Source organism: Mytilus edulis, chromosome 14 (genome assembly GCF_963676685.1).
Source record: "Mytilus edulis chromosome 14, xbMytEdul2.2, whole genome shotgun sequence".
Lineage (NCBI taxonomy): Eukaryota > Metazoa > Mollusca > Bivalvia > Mytilida > Mytilidae > Mytilus > Mytilus edulis.
This window is the reverse complement of record NC_092357.1, coordinates 58,319,295-58,335,214: the sequence shown is the minus strand read 5'-3', so window position 1 is coordinate 58,335,214 and position 15,920 is coordinate 58,319,295. Positions and strand designations below refer to the sequence as shown.

General features: G+C 32.8%; 1 long non-coding RNA gene across 1 annotated transcript; it reads right to left on the bottom strand.

Annotated features, from left to right (window-relative positions):
* Positions 1 to 3,187: 3,187 nt before the first annotated feature.
* On the bottom strand, positions 3,188 to 6,227 carry LOC139503590 (uncharacterized). The gene is made up of 4 exons (XR_011659135.1): positions 6,118 to 6,227; positions 5,531 to 5,604; positions 4,816 to 4,971; positions 3,188 to 3,358 (listed from the first exon to the last, which is right to left on the bottom strand). It is a non-coding gene; the product is annotated as an uncharacterized lncRNA (long non-coding RNA).
* Positions 6,228 to 15,920: the final 9,693 nt, after the last annotated feature.

The window sequence follows — 15,920 nt, the reverse complement described above, 5'->3', positions numbered from 1 at the left end:
TTGAATGTGTTGTTTGTGTTAAGATGAACATATTTAGAAGATAAGTAAAAAAACGCGGACTTTCCCTTTAATTATAGCGCCAATAGTAAGTTTTATGTACAGAAAATTTGTGTCTGGCGTTGTCCTTTCGTTTCGTTTTTATCCTTTGATTTGCCATTTGATTAGGGACTTTCCGTTTTGAATTATCCGCGGAGTTCAGTAGTTTTGTGATTTAACTTTATACAAACTTATTAGTCCTGTATGAGTTTTTACCTTTCATTGTCAATTAATTGGTATTTCTAGACATTGCTAACTTTTTATACATTGTGATTTGGATGGAGAGTTGTCTCAATGGCACTCATACCACAAGTTGTCGCTTATTATCGTGAATATCATGACATTTAAATAGCTATTCCATTACGGCTCACCAAATAATGCACGAGCTACTTCGGCCAGAGTGTGAATACAAAACAAGAAAACCTGTGGCCTTATTTGTCATATATACAAAACTGAAGTACATCATTACCTTTACTATGTTATGTAGAATCATCTGCATAATAATCTATAAATGCATTTTTTACTTTCAGTGGTAAATCATTGATATATTAAATAAATAACGGAGGGCCAATGATCATCATAATTTTTGTCATTCAATGGCATGAAGAATTAAGTATCGTATGTTGTCAATTTTCTTTTTTATTGTTCAAACATTACTTGTAACTTCCCAGGGTTCACAATAATTGTCGCTCCGAATTCTGATGTTATGCCGTCGTGTGCTATGAACCCAAGTTTTCAATCGTAAAATGTTTGGAAACATGGATGCTTTTTCATCTTTTTCGACACAAGCTATGCTTGTCTTTCTTCCACATAACCGTGCTTTGATTTTGAAGACGAGTTCGGTCAACCATATCATCAGTGTTGCAAAACTGACGACAATACAATATAACAGCACTATACTTAAATCCTCATCCTCCTATATATAAGAAATACACTGACAATATATGAATGCAACACGGTTTCAAAAGAATACACAATCTTAAATCATACGTCTGAACGATGTTTATAATGTAGTATGAATATCTTATTTTTTCTAATTTTGGTGAATCTTGTAAAGATAGACCTATATTCACTTTGATCGTAATATACTATTATTTTGTTCCATGGTCGAATGAACACAATGACACTATAATCAAAAACGGACGGGCGCCAACAAGAAATTATATACATTATGTAAAAGTGAATAAACATCCAGATGTTGGCTATATTTCGATGCGTCGGCAACTTAAAAACAATATATGTATAGGGCAACAAACTATACACGTTTTATACAATATTTCAAGTTCTAGATCATCAGGAGGTCTCCATGTATTGCATGCTCTTATGAAATGATTAAAAGAATCGGGCATCACATGATATGCTCCATACAAGTTTGGACAAGTTGGGACATGAAACGAGGTGTCTTAATTCAAATTCATGTTAATATCACAATCAACCTTAAAGGTTCTTCAAAAACAGTAAATGAGGTTTCTGCATTCTTGATTGCAGTTCACACATATCACATGTATCGAATAAAAATAACAAAAAATCGAAAAACGGATGTCAAGTAAAAATAAACGACTGAACACAAACTGTCATATTTCAAACTTGGTACATACATTTTTTAATAATTTTTTTTGGTTAAACCATGATTTGTAACTTGCTACACCTCCAACTTGTATGATAGTTGTATGTTATTCCTTTACATTAAAAAAAACAAACGTGCGATTTAAATGAACATTCCATCCACCTAAATATTACAAATATAATTTTCGACTTATGATATTACAAAAAGAAGACGGGTATCATTGTCAATGAGACAACGCTCCATCAGAGACAAAATTGCATATATGTATAAGTTGAAAAACAATAGGTCCCCATACTGTTTTCAACCATGAGCAAAACCAATACCAAATAGTCAGCTATAAAAGGCATCGAAATCACAAATGTGAAACAGTTCAAACGAGAAAACTAATTGATATACACAACAATGAACGAATACCAAGCACAATGAAGAAAATTTAAAGACAAACAAAGTCCACAAAACTTACATCGGAAATTAAAGTTGAGCAATCAAGATACTATAGGTCATAAGTCGATGACACACCGACAACGCCATTCCCAACAACAACAATCGACCAAACAAACATATAAATACAGTATACACGGCCATAATGACACAACACAGAAAACTAAATACTGAGCAAAACAAACCCTACCAAGACCAGGGAAGATATCAAGTGCTCCAGTATGGAAAACAGATCCGGCTTGTTACTTAATATGTAAGTACACACAGGTGATAAGTCTGATTTGGTAGGTATCCTTTGGACATTGTGGAAACGACAATTGGAACAATCCAAAGACACAAATACCCCATAGAATTTGCATAGAAAATGAAAGTTTTAAATGAAAATGAAAATAATTATATGCTGATGTCTTTGTCATTAAGGGTAGTTCGTGATGACAATATGACACTAAAAATCTGCATACGTATAAGATTTATTAATACGTTAGCTCTGTCGATGTAAGCATTGCATATGATTTAGGCATCCACCTTTTTGACACATTTACGTTGACGCTACTCTTAATTTTCTGTTTTCACTTGTCTTACTTCATGCTTATTTTTGTTTGTCAGAGTTTCGTCTTTCATTTTTTGATTTCAGATTTTTGCTCCTGTTATATGATTATGATATTAGCTTGCAATATATTTGATTTATCTAACTTATGTGTACCCATATTGCTTTTAAGTACCTATCATAACAGTTGTGTATACTACCATAACATGCATAAGTCAAAATGGAGTCTCAAACAACCTACATCGAAATATATTGATCTCACTTGATTTGTTTTCGATCGTGAGACCCATTCAGACATTTGTTATGTCTTCGTAGTAGCCAAATTAAAAGTCGTGAATAAACTAAATATCAAATTATCAATAGGAGTTTTTAATCTTCTAATTACCGTCATCTTAGTTCGTAAAGGCAAGACAAAATCTTGAGATATAAAGACATAATCCCAAAGTGAGCTCATATGTGGTCAAGATGACCAACTGATGTTCTTTTTATGAAACGAAAGTGTATTTCATGTTTTATTACTAAATGTCATCTTCAACTTGCAACTCACTATGGAATCTGTAGTTAACTGTGATTCAGTCAAATTAAACTTACTTTTTCATATTTACTATATATGTTTATTTCATTTGATTCATGCGTGAAAACACACTCGCAATCGTTTTCGGTTTCACGAAGCTGGAATGGAGAACCAGTACATCGGACTGAACATCTTTCCAGCTGATGCCAAAATGAACAATTGACTGTACATTCAATCAATCCATACGATTCAGCTAAATGCAGAAAAGACATAAACATGATAAAATACATTTAGAATTTAACAAGGCATGTATGTAATCAATGTTTGATAGGAAAATGTTTAAGGTTGTAAAGCAATGGTCAGTTGGATTTGATATTTTGATAATTAATGACAATTACCTCTGTCGTATTTAGATTGACATTTCTTTGTATCCACTTGATGATAATTAGGGCAACATTTTTTCAGTTTTCGATCGATAAATTGTCTAAAATGTAACATAAATATTTCCATTTAAAATAAGAAATTGGGCAAACAATCAAACATAATACCATGCATAGTGCGTTTACTTCTCAAGACACATGTAACATGTAAAAAGGGATTAGCTTCTATAAATGTTTCAACCTTACGCTCTATGTCATGGTCCAGCAAAATATTTTCTTAATTTAAAAGTAAACCTATCCATATTCAACAAATAAGTCATTTCGACGGAATTTTGATTTTTATGACATTTTGAGTCATAATAGAAAATCCGCAAGATGAATATTAAGTTGTACATTTAAAGTCAGTTGAATAAGTTGTATACACATGCAAATAGGAGTAAAGTAAAACAAAACATGAACAACATGGAGTAGTTGGATCAGATACTCTAATTTAACGTATGATAAGAAGTTTTAACAGCCCCATGTGTGTAATCAAAAAACATTTACATGCAAACATTGCTTAACAACTCGTAAATGCATTTCCTATAATAAAAAAGCAAAAATGAGAAACTGGATAAACCTTGTTGAAATGAATATTATATTATTTGGATGGAGAGTTGTCTCATTGGCACTCACACCACATCTTCCTATATCTATATATAAATTTTACCAATTCTTCATTGCATATTGTTTATGACATTCTCTCTTTGATATGATGAACAATACGAATCAAGTTCACTCATATTGTGTTTCAATACTTTCCTATTCGGCCGTTTTGAACAATATTAATGTTATTAAGTATTTCCGTTTGACGAATAAATGTATTTTATATGAGTAATTGTTTATAAAAAAAAAACATGAAATTCTTTTCAAGTGTATATGTACAATTTTGCCTGGTTTGTATTACTGCAATATTATAAAAAAAACAAAGGTATTTTCGAAGATGGCGTCTTTAAATGTGACGGCCATATTGATGTGAACTTTATTTAATCTTTATTTTTATATTTAAAGAAATTGAACCTATTGTCAAATAAATGTACCTGCTAATAAAGAGTGATACTTTGAAATGTAAATTATGCGAATCTGTCGTTTTCATTACAGAGTTGTTGCAGGACTATAGCGTATCAAAAATGGTATAACCCTATAAACAGAATAGAATGCGTCCATCAATTGTTCGAACATCGATTACAAATTTTAGGTAAAATTTTCCAAAATCAAAAATATTATCAACCTCAAAACACTTACGATCTCAAAGCTTTCACAGTAAAATCATTTGTCGAATAGAACTGACTTTGTGCACATTTTTTAAAATTTTTACAGATGCAGCCGTGTAGAGGGTGACACGTCTCGTCAGATGAACAGTTGCATTGTTGTTTACACTGGACACCGTAATAACTAGGGAGACATTTTTCTTTGCAATTATGGCTGTGATATCCAGCAGGACAAGCTGTAATGAAAAGATTACAGCGTTCTAATGTTGCTTGCCGATGCAAATATTGTATATGTCAATCGGTAATAACTCAAAGAAAGTTAGTTTCATTTTTTGACAAGATTTGCCAAATATCCTACAAGAAATGTAATCATGAAATTTGTTATATTGGGATTTGTAATAATATTATTTTCAAAATAATTTCTATCTCCTTTAAATATAGCGTAACCGTTACTGATCATCGAATCAGTTTCCATACATGTATATACCTTGCTGAAATAAACCTTTGATATACATTTCAAATCAGACACGACATCTATGTCAAAAGTGTTTATCGGCACTGAATTCCAAACTCATAAAAAACAACAACAAAAAACCTTTGTAACTAATTTCATTCATTTTTGTTAAGAGTGTGTGCATTTTAAGTACCGTGTATATCTACTTCGTGTGATTTACGCTAACAAAAGATTTGTACTGTCAATGCAACAAAAAGCAACGGCTTAACTGTTTCACACAACACAATTGATATAAAGCAAACCCAACAAACGTGATCAATTGTTAAAACACAATAACTTACGTTGGCATGTCCCATTTTTTGGGAAAAAGTCAGGACAGCATATCAGTTGTATCACTTTAACTTTCTCGGATTTTCTAAAATATAGAGCATACTGTGTTGTGAAATATCAATATCAGCAGCTACAATGAATGTTATTTATTACAACGAGTAATGAATCACTGGGTTCATTACATTATCCGTATTATAGTTAAAAAAGAATTGCTTCTAAAGGAAACTATGTCTCAAGTGTTCTATAATGGTAAATATACTATGCATGACAGATTATTGAAGTACTATATTGTTCATTTTAAGTTTGCGATATAACGAATTCAGTTAAAACATTCCGATGCATATAACACAATGTTTAAGCTGCATAAATACTTCTCTTCTGCAAACTTAACTTAACATTGAATACTTCATTATCCATTGCATTCTAATTTCTGTTGACTTTGAGGATAAAGATGAACTTCAAGTTCAAAGCTTTAGCAAAACAACCAAAATCAGACATGTACGAAAAAGGATTTTTTCCTAAATCTAGGATAATTGATACCCTCGAAAGAAAATTAATCCACAGGAAATTATTATAAAAAGAAACATTTAGTACATACACGTTGACTGTTACATATTGCATACACACATTATGGCCATTTAAATCTAACTCTGTTGTAGTATGCACACAAATATAGGCTAGAAAGTACTGAAACAATTGCATTTCGACCATGATTCTGAAATTGTGACATACACAAATATAAGAAGGTCTACTTGCATCGTTATAAACATCACATGAAAACATTTAAAAACAAAGTTCCTGATTATTAATTTGTTTGATTGGTTTACAACTGATACGGAAACATGCAAGCTAAATTCGTCAAATTGTATGCACTTCAGACAAAACTAAAATTTCACATAAATACTTTTTTTTAATATATCAAATGATTTCAAATTTGAGTAAATATGTTCAACCGGAGTAATCACATCTGCATATAAATAAATATATACATGCATATAATTTAAAAAATCCATTATCTAGAACATTGAATTAATATATAATGCCCATTTGCAAGTACATTTGCAAAATTTGTTCTTTATTTTGCAATGATAATATTTTGACAATAAAATATCACACGAGATTTCCTCAAGTTTCTTATAAATTCAACACACACGAGAGGATTAAAGATTAAACAGACAAACTTATGACTTTAACGAAATGTAACATGTCAATCAATGTATAGAAAATAAAAGAGACGTGATTGTATTTTGCCAAAAATAGCCTTTTGCAATTCGTTAGGTCAATCAACTTGAAATTTAGAGGAAAACTAACGGATATACGATTACAAAATTTATTTTGTAGACAATGCTGGTAAAATATAGTCAGATATTTTAAAATGTTTGAAGATTTAGCAATGTTGAAGTGTTAAACATTAAAGAAATCTGATATATTAGAATTTATTATATATATATAGAGAGAGAGTGCTGGACATGAGGCTAAGCGATTGGTGCTGTAGTGTATCAAAGGTGTGAGTTCGAATCCCGCTGAGGGACGGACAAACATTTGTCAGTAGAAAATCTAAGTCTAACATTGTTTGGTGTAATTTTCAGACTTATATCAATATTTTGCATTAACCTTGTATCTCTATCACTCTTAGATCCAGTGGACACGTATATTGTATGGTTTGTCACTTGTTTAGACTTGTTTGTAAAATATACTTATTTCTAGTGACTGTATTATGAAATTAATCATGATCCCATATTATATATAGAATTTGTTGAGTTAGATCGCTGACAAATAATAAATACATTGTGTATGAAAATAATGATATGAACATCTACACACGCTGAAAAAAGACGTCTTTCATGTCTATCTCTAGATTCACCTTCCGTGACAAGGTAACACTACGACTATTGAAGTTATATTTTTATATAGCGTATGTGGTCGAGTGGTCTAGAGCGCTGGACATGAGGCTAAGCGATTGGTGCTGTAGTGTATCAAAGGTGTGAGTTTGAATCCCGCTTAGGGACGGACAAAAATTTGTCAGTAGAAAATCTAAGTCTAACACTGTTTGGTGTAATTTTCAGACTTATATACAATCTAAACGAACACCACAGACGCTGATACAATTTTAAAATTTCCAAACACGGCGCAAAGATATGCCAAATGAAAATGGTTATTTTCGTTGTGAACTGGCAGAACTCTAGATTTCCAAAGGTTGTGACAGTTTAGATGTTATAACTGCATTGAGGGCAGTCCTCAAACAAAATAATAAAAAATGTCCTTACCGTATCCATCGGATCGCCATCAATGATGGTGATACATGGCTGTGTACATAATGTATATACAACTCGTCTAAACATCAACCCAACAATGTTAGATCTTTAAATTTGCTTTCGCAAATTTTTGGTTCTTCCCTCGCCGGGATTTGAACCAATGTTGTTGATGTTTAGACGAGTTGTATATACATTATGTACACAGCCATGTATCACCATCATTAATGGCGATCAGATGGATACATCTGTTGTAGAGTTGTCACTGACTCAGACATACTTATAAATATAATTATTTTCTGTGACTGTATCTTATATTACTTTGTAGGATCCTTTACTATAGATAATTTAACTGATCTGTAACAATAACATCTTCATGCCTTATATATCATGTACTGCAGTACGCGGCTAGATTAAAACTGACGAGGAAAGGTAACACACGGCCATCGAAACCTCTATTTTTAGAGCCAAGGTGGTCGTGTGGTCTTGCGGGACGGCTGCAGTGCAGGCGATTTGGTGTCACGATATCACAGTAGCATGGGTTCGAATCCCGGCGAGGGAAGAACCAAAAATTTGCGAAAGCAAATTTACAGATCCAACATTGTTGGGTTGATGTTTAGACGAGTTGTATATATACGAGTCTAAATTGAAAACTACGTTCAAACCTATGATTGCGCTGGATAAACAACCGCAATTTTTATACGTGTGCATGTAAACACATTTCGTTGTAGAAGGGTCTAAAAACAGCACAAACAACATTTTCCAAAAGACCAAAAAGGTGAAAAAGTATATTTAAACAAAACGCATTTGACTAACAGGTCGAACAACTGATGTTCTTTAACCCTGCTGACTGCCATTTGCAATTGCCAAATAGAATTGATCACAAGATGTAACAAAATGGATCTTAATATAAATTTAATATTAAACAGAAATAAAAGTTTAACTTGTGGCCAAGATGTTATGCCACAAACATACGGTGTCAATATTTTTTAAGTACACCAGATCCGGATTTCGACAATAAATGTCTCTTCAGTGATATATATATATATATAGATATATCTATAACAAGTCAAAAAGGGTACAACATCACCCTTAAATAGCTATAAAATTAACAAATATTAGATATTTCGGATAACAGATATCCTTCTTCAATAATAGCACGATGTCAAATGAATCATGTCAATATATTCAAACTGAGATACTTTTTCTAAATCTTGAATTTATACAATCTAAACGAACACCACATACGCTGATAAAATTTTTAAATTTCCAAACACGGCGCAAAGGTAACATAGATATGCCAAATGAAAATAGTTATTTTCGTTGTGAACTGGCACAACTTTAGATTTCCAAAGGTTGTGACAGTTTAGATGTTATAACTGCATTGAGGGCAGTCCTCAAACAAAATGATAAAAAATGTCCTAACCGATCCAGGATGGTATAAATTTGACGACGGTAGGGCAATCACAACAGAAACTACATATTTAAGCCTCCCAAAGGAATAGCAGTCTAATAATGATTAAAACAATAAGTTTTATATAACAAGGTAAAATAACTAAACGTGGCTACGTACTTACACATCCATCCCGAATCAATGGAGCCCTGTACTTTAAACTGTTATTTTTAAAAATAATTTCGAACTGTAAAGCAAGTACTAAAGCCGGCATTGTTGGAAACAGGTGATGACAGGAAAATGAGGGACTAGTTCTATGTTTTTTTCATTTATGCCCTCTTGGGAAACTGTCCGTAACTTTCTTATCCAAAATCTTTCCCGAGCGACCCTGTCGAACTTCGAACAACCCTCGTTGTGATCTATGATTGTGATTGTAAGGTTTTTGAGATCAGCTTGTGTGTGTCCAGGTGATCTCAAATGACGACTTACGGGTAGGTCGGGTTTGCAAGTGTAGTCACTTCGATGACCATTCATGCGTTTGTTGAATGGCTGCTCTGTCTCGCCAACATACTGCATGCCACATCGACACTGAAGGAGGTATACAACATTCTGGGTTTTGCCAGTTATATTGCAATATATAGTGTACGTAGACCTAGTCGAGAGGCAAGTGAATGTTTGAATATTCAGTATTTGTTGACAAGTCAGACAACGTATGTTACCACATGACTTGCACCATCCTGCAATTGAACAGCTTTTATTTGAGGATACGTCAGCTCTAACAAATACGTCTTTCAGACTTGCTGGTCTTCGAAAATCTAAGACAGGAGGATTGGGAAATATTGGATGATTGAGGGTGTTTGGCAATAGTTTGCCAATTGGCACGGATTAAACGTGAAAGGTTATTAAAGGCTAGATTGTATGTAAGAACAAACATGACTATTTTGCTGCGCCTCTTCCGTTTGTACTGTAAGAGGTCATTGCGGCTGTTATTATTAGCGCGCGCAAACCCCTCATCTATGTCCAATTTCTTATAACCTCGTTTTGTCAAAAATACGCGAAGTTCCTGTAACCGTTTCGTGACAGCCTCCTCAGAGGAGAAAATCCGCTTGACTCTGAGAGCTTGACTGTACGGGATACTTTTTGTACAGTGTATGGGGTGACAGCTTTGGGGAGAAAGGTATTAATGCTTATCTGTGGGTTTGCAGTAGAGATCTGTTGATATGACACCGTCCTTTATAGATATGGTTGTGTCTAAGAAAGATATCTTAGAGTCGGAAATTTCATACGTAAATTTAATTGAATGGTGGGCGTTGTTTGCATGTCGGATGAAATCATCCAGTTTTTGTTGAGATTCAATCCATTTCATGTCAACATCATCAATGAAACGGAACCAAGACAAAGGTTTGGATAAAGATGCTGCAATAAATTGTTTTTTCTAATTTGCCCATGACAATATTGGCGTAAGACGGTGCCATTTTCGTCCCCATAGCCATCCCGTTAATTTGAAGGTAATGATCACCATTAAAGGTGAAATTGTTGCATATTATATTGTCTGTGAAAATGTCAATACTCCTATTTCATATAATTTTTCTGTTTTACTTTTTAATTTCTTTTGTTCAAAGAATGTATGTGTGTTCGTCTTTAAGGAAGCTGCGGTGTTTACATGTTTAACGATAGATTTAAACTTCTTTTTAAAGACTTTTGGGTCAATTTTTTTTTTTTCAAAATGAAAACTCGGGATTGTTGTTATGACAATGATATAAGGACATTTGAAAATATTTTAGAACATATAAAATGCAAAGGACATTTTAACTGCGAGTTTTTTGGATTTTTTTGGGTTTTTTATTTATTATTGTTAACAGTTATAATTAGGTCATCTTTGAGTGTGTGTATGTTTCACATTATTGATAAATTGACATTTTAGTTGGATCGATTAGAATATAGTTTTGTAATCTAACCTTTGCTTCATTCTTCCTGATATTTAAAAAAATATATGAAATCCAATATCAATTGCATCGATACTAAAATAGTGTTAAGTGTTTATATCCGAAGTTAATTGAAAACTACTATGTGTGTCTATTATATTCCCACAGGTCGAGATTATAAAATTGTCACATGTTTGTGTGACTATACCTTGTCAGGAAGTATCGCTTTTGGGTGCTCAATGCTCTTCAACTTCGTACTTTGTTTTACCTATTTAATTTTTTTGATTCGAGCGTCCCTTATGCGTCTTTTGTAGACGAAACTCGCGTTTGGCGTACACATTTTAATCTATGATGAATGGAGTTTTAATTCACCAGTCCAGTAGTCAGCACTTCTGTGCTGACATGAATTATCATTGATATGGTTATATTTATAAATTTACTGTTTACAAAACTTTTGAATATTGGAAATACTTAGGCTTTTCTACCTCAGGAATAGAATACCTTAGCTGTATTTGGCAAAACTTTTATTTTGGTCCTCAATGCTCTTCAACTTCGTACTTTATTTGGCCTTTTTAACTTTTTTGGATTCGAGCGTTACTTTTTTGAAAGACGAAACGCGCGTCTGGCGTAAATACAAAAATTAATCCCTGTATATGTGATGCGTTTATTTATTCATTGTTAACCCTGCATATTTCTATTTGCTAGTTTAGATCAGAGGTGACAAATTAGTTGATACATTTAAGATTGTGTTGATGTCCAACAGTCTGAAAGTTATAGATACTGATGTTATAAATTAATCAGGTAAGGTTGACGTATAGTTGATTTGTCTAATCTTTGAGGTTCCTGTTGGTTATATCATATTCTAATCAGGTAAGGTTGACCTATAGTTGATTTGTCTTATCTTTGAGGTTCCTGTTGGTTATATCATATTCCAATCAGGTAAGGTTGACCTATAGTTGATTTGTCTAATCTTTGAGGTTCCTGTTGGTTATATCATATTCTAATGCCAATTTTTACATATATAAATACTTGTAATATAGCTCAGTCAATTTAGCTCTAAAATCACTCAACCTGCAACTTATTACAATGCAAGGTTTTTGAAGTGCAAATTAGAATATAGGCTTGTACTAACAACATATTAAAAATCTACATTTAATATAATATGAGGAAAAGGTTATTTTGGGTGAAATATGTGGATTTAAGAAAATTACAGAAAACTGGAAAAGAAGATAAATTATTATTTACGGTTACATTTTTAGACATGTTTTATGGGATAATTCTCCTTGTGTTGCTCATACATTACTATTTCGTATGTTTTATTATTTTACACTACAGTGATGATTAGTCATCGTCAATTTCATTTTCTGACATTCACACGCTACTTGTTGCTTCCCCTGGTTCACAATATTGGTTTTTGTCTATTGCGTTTTCTTGTTGTTGCAGGTTAAAGGCCACTTTCAATGGGAAGTTTTGTCGATTTTTTACAGGTGATCGGCGCTTTACTGGTTCGTTTTGGAGACGATTACACCATTTACACCTTTGTATTGGCTTTTTTGGACAAAGGTGTCGTTTCATATTGAAGATGCAGATCACCAACCACATTGTCAAAATAGCACAAACGCCAAGACCGAGAAAGATTGAACCATACATGAAAAATTCGGCCTTATAAATCCAAAATCTGTATTTGAAGATCAAGAATCAATACTGACTATCTGAAAAAAAGTTAGTGCCACTTTACTATTCCTTGTTGAAATAAAGAAATAACTCATCTAGTAATTCATGCCTAAACCATTCGATTGTATTTCATAGTTAGACAATTAATAAGGATTAACAAAAAGATATGTATTAATAAAAAAGAAACCGTAATATCAACACTTTTATCTTATTACATGTAGATATTCTGCGTTCCCCTTTTTTCTATTGGAAACATATTGATGTAATATTGTTTGTTTTAATACATGTGTTGTACTCATACTATATTCATGTTTTATTATTTATACAAAGAGTATACAATTTGAACATGAACATTAGTTTAGCGCTGAACCCCAATTTTTGTTCGTTTCTTTGTCACCCTTAGGCTGAACAAAAACTTTAACATGTCTAACTGTAAAACAGAAAAAGTAAAATGTTGAATTGTGGTAATCAAATTACGGTTAATAAAGGGTTCATTGCCGAACTGCGCTCGTTTGATTGTGTACGTACTGGTGAATCAAGCCTTTTTCAATTGTAATTCACAGCTGGTTCTTATGATGCACAATTGTCGCATACTAGAAGGAGGTATGCGTGCTCCAAACATTTTAACATCTGTCACACACCGTTTGTGCATTTGCCTATTACAGTTCATTTTGTATAAAGCGCGGAAGAGCTTCATACTAAAAATGTGCGCACGGTCAACGCTTGTACAACCCTATGAAGTTACAAAAACAAGCATTCAATACTTATAATTACATTTTTTTAGCAATGATCATGAAAACACGAATTTTATTATTGTTTTATTTAATTCACCTGTGCACTTTATTGTGGGACCACGTGTTATCATGAATGAACAGTTTTATTGAGCAATGCAATTGCTTACGGAATAACACGTGATGTACAGTTAGCCAATCAGAATGAAGTATCATAATGAAACATACATCTAATGTAATTATATTCTTATATTACAAATTCATGGCTCAATTGCTTGGTACAGTTTGTATTTTTTCTAGTCAGGTACAGTTGCAGTCCTCTCCTTAATAACACTGGTGCCTTGACGTTAGTAGATTTGTATTGAACCTACAGCATGAATCATCCAAACTCTGCAATGGACATCCATCAACGACCTTTATTAGTTTTTGAACGGTTATAATTAAATGCATGCTTTGATTATAAAAAATTGCCATGCTTTTATCTTTTACCGTCCTTTTTATAATTGTATTGGTGTATACAAACGATGACCGAAGCACATCTTGCGCTTCCTGTTAAAAATATGCGCACGATTAACGCTTTTACAAAGTAAATAGGGGCATTTAATTTGTTTCATCACATTTCTATGCTACAACCATCAAATTAAGAGTTATATAAAGCTTTTTGTTCGTGTTGTTCATGGATTTATTTAGTATTGTCACTGATAGCATATGCAGTCATAGCTGTTGTATTTTATACGGAAATTATATTTGATATTGGAGTGCCTCGCGATTGATGTCAGGTAATCAAAATTACTGATTCTAATGGAAAAAAAATGTAATGTAATTATTCATAATCAAATCATGTTTTAATAGATATAGGAAGATGTGGTGTGAGTGCCAATGAGACAACTCTCCATCCGAGTAAAAATTTAAAAAGTAAACCATTATAGGTTAAAGTACGGCCTTCAACACGGAGCCTTGGCTCACACCGAACAACAAGCTGTAAAGGGCCCCAAAATTACTATTGTAAAACCATTCAAACGGCAAAACCAACGGTGTAATCTATATGAATGCATTTAATGTTTGCATTTATCATTTGAAATGAAAAGATTTGACTTGATCAGAAAATATTACGTAATCTAACCTTTACTGTATCTGCTTAAGTCTTCCTGATATATGATATTTAGGGAGGATATGAAAACCAATAATAAATATATCGATATAATATAGCTCTTAGTGTTTATTTTGGAGTTTGATTGAGCACTGAAGTAGTTTTTTTTTATACTTCCCCGGTTCCAGATTTAATGTGGATAGTTTTAGAATACAAACAAACAAAAAGACAGATTTAAAGCGGATAGTTTTAGAATACAAACAAACAAAAAGACAGATTTAAAGCGGATAGTTTTAGAATACAAAAAAACAACAACAAAAAACATGTGTATTTTGTATGATCGTACCATGTAAGGAAGGTCGTCATTAGTTTTATAATTGAAAGTCGTGAAGAGGATATTGGTATCGATATATCCAATTTCTCGTTTGAAGACAGCTATATAAACATATGTTTCAATTCACTTAAGTAAATTTAACCTAAAAGAGGGACGAAAGATACCAAAGGGACAGTCAAACTCGTATATCTAAAACAAACTGACAACGCCATGGATAAAAATGAAAAAGACAAACAAAAAAACAATAGTACACATGACACAACATAGAAAACTAAAGAATAAATAATACGAACCCCAAGAAAAACTAGGGGTGATCTCAGGTGCTCCGGAAGGGTAAGCAGATCCTGCTCCACATGCGGCACCCGTCGTGTTGCTTATGTGATTACAATTCCGGTAAATAGTCTAAATCGGTAGGTCAAATTCATGAAAAGGAAGGGGATTGTAGTTACGACGTAAGGAACATATCCGATATCATTTGTTAAACGGTTATTCCATAACGGTCAACCAACTCGTGATGGCGTCCGTAAAATTTACGAAGGGATGATTTCAACTTCACCATTTGGAACTCTTGGTTTGATAGTTTCCTTGTGAGCAGTCACCCTCTATCAAGAAAATCATGATAGGAAATGCAAGCACGGGAACATCGTATCAATTGGGAGATATATACCCCGTATGCAGGTGCTGCTCGAATGTTGCTACTTAGAAATGGAAAGTTCACAATTGGAAAGCTGAAATTTAAAGTAGAATCAACTGGTCTTTCAAAATCATTTTTGATGATGTGTTTGTGCAAATGTTAATATGTATATAAATGCGTTTCAAGCTATTATTTTGCTGATACATTTTCAATAGTCGACGATTAAGAGTTTGACCTAAACATCTGTTATTTGTTGGATTTGTAAATTAGGTATAACAAAATATACAAAATTAGTATATTCTGCTGTTTTATGTGTGTCGTATTGAAGGAGTGGAAAAAATTTTAACAGCTGTTCTGTTTTATTTCTT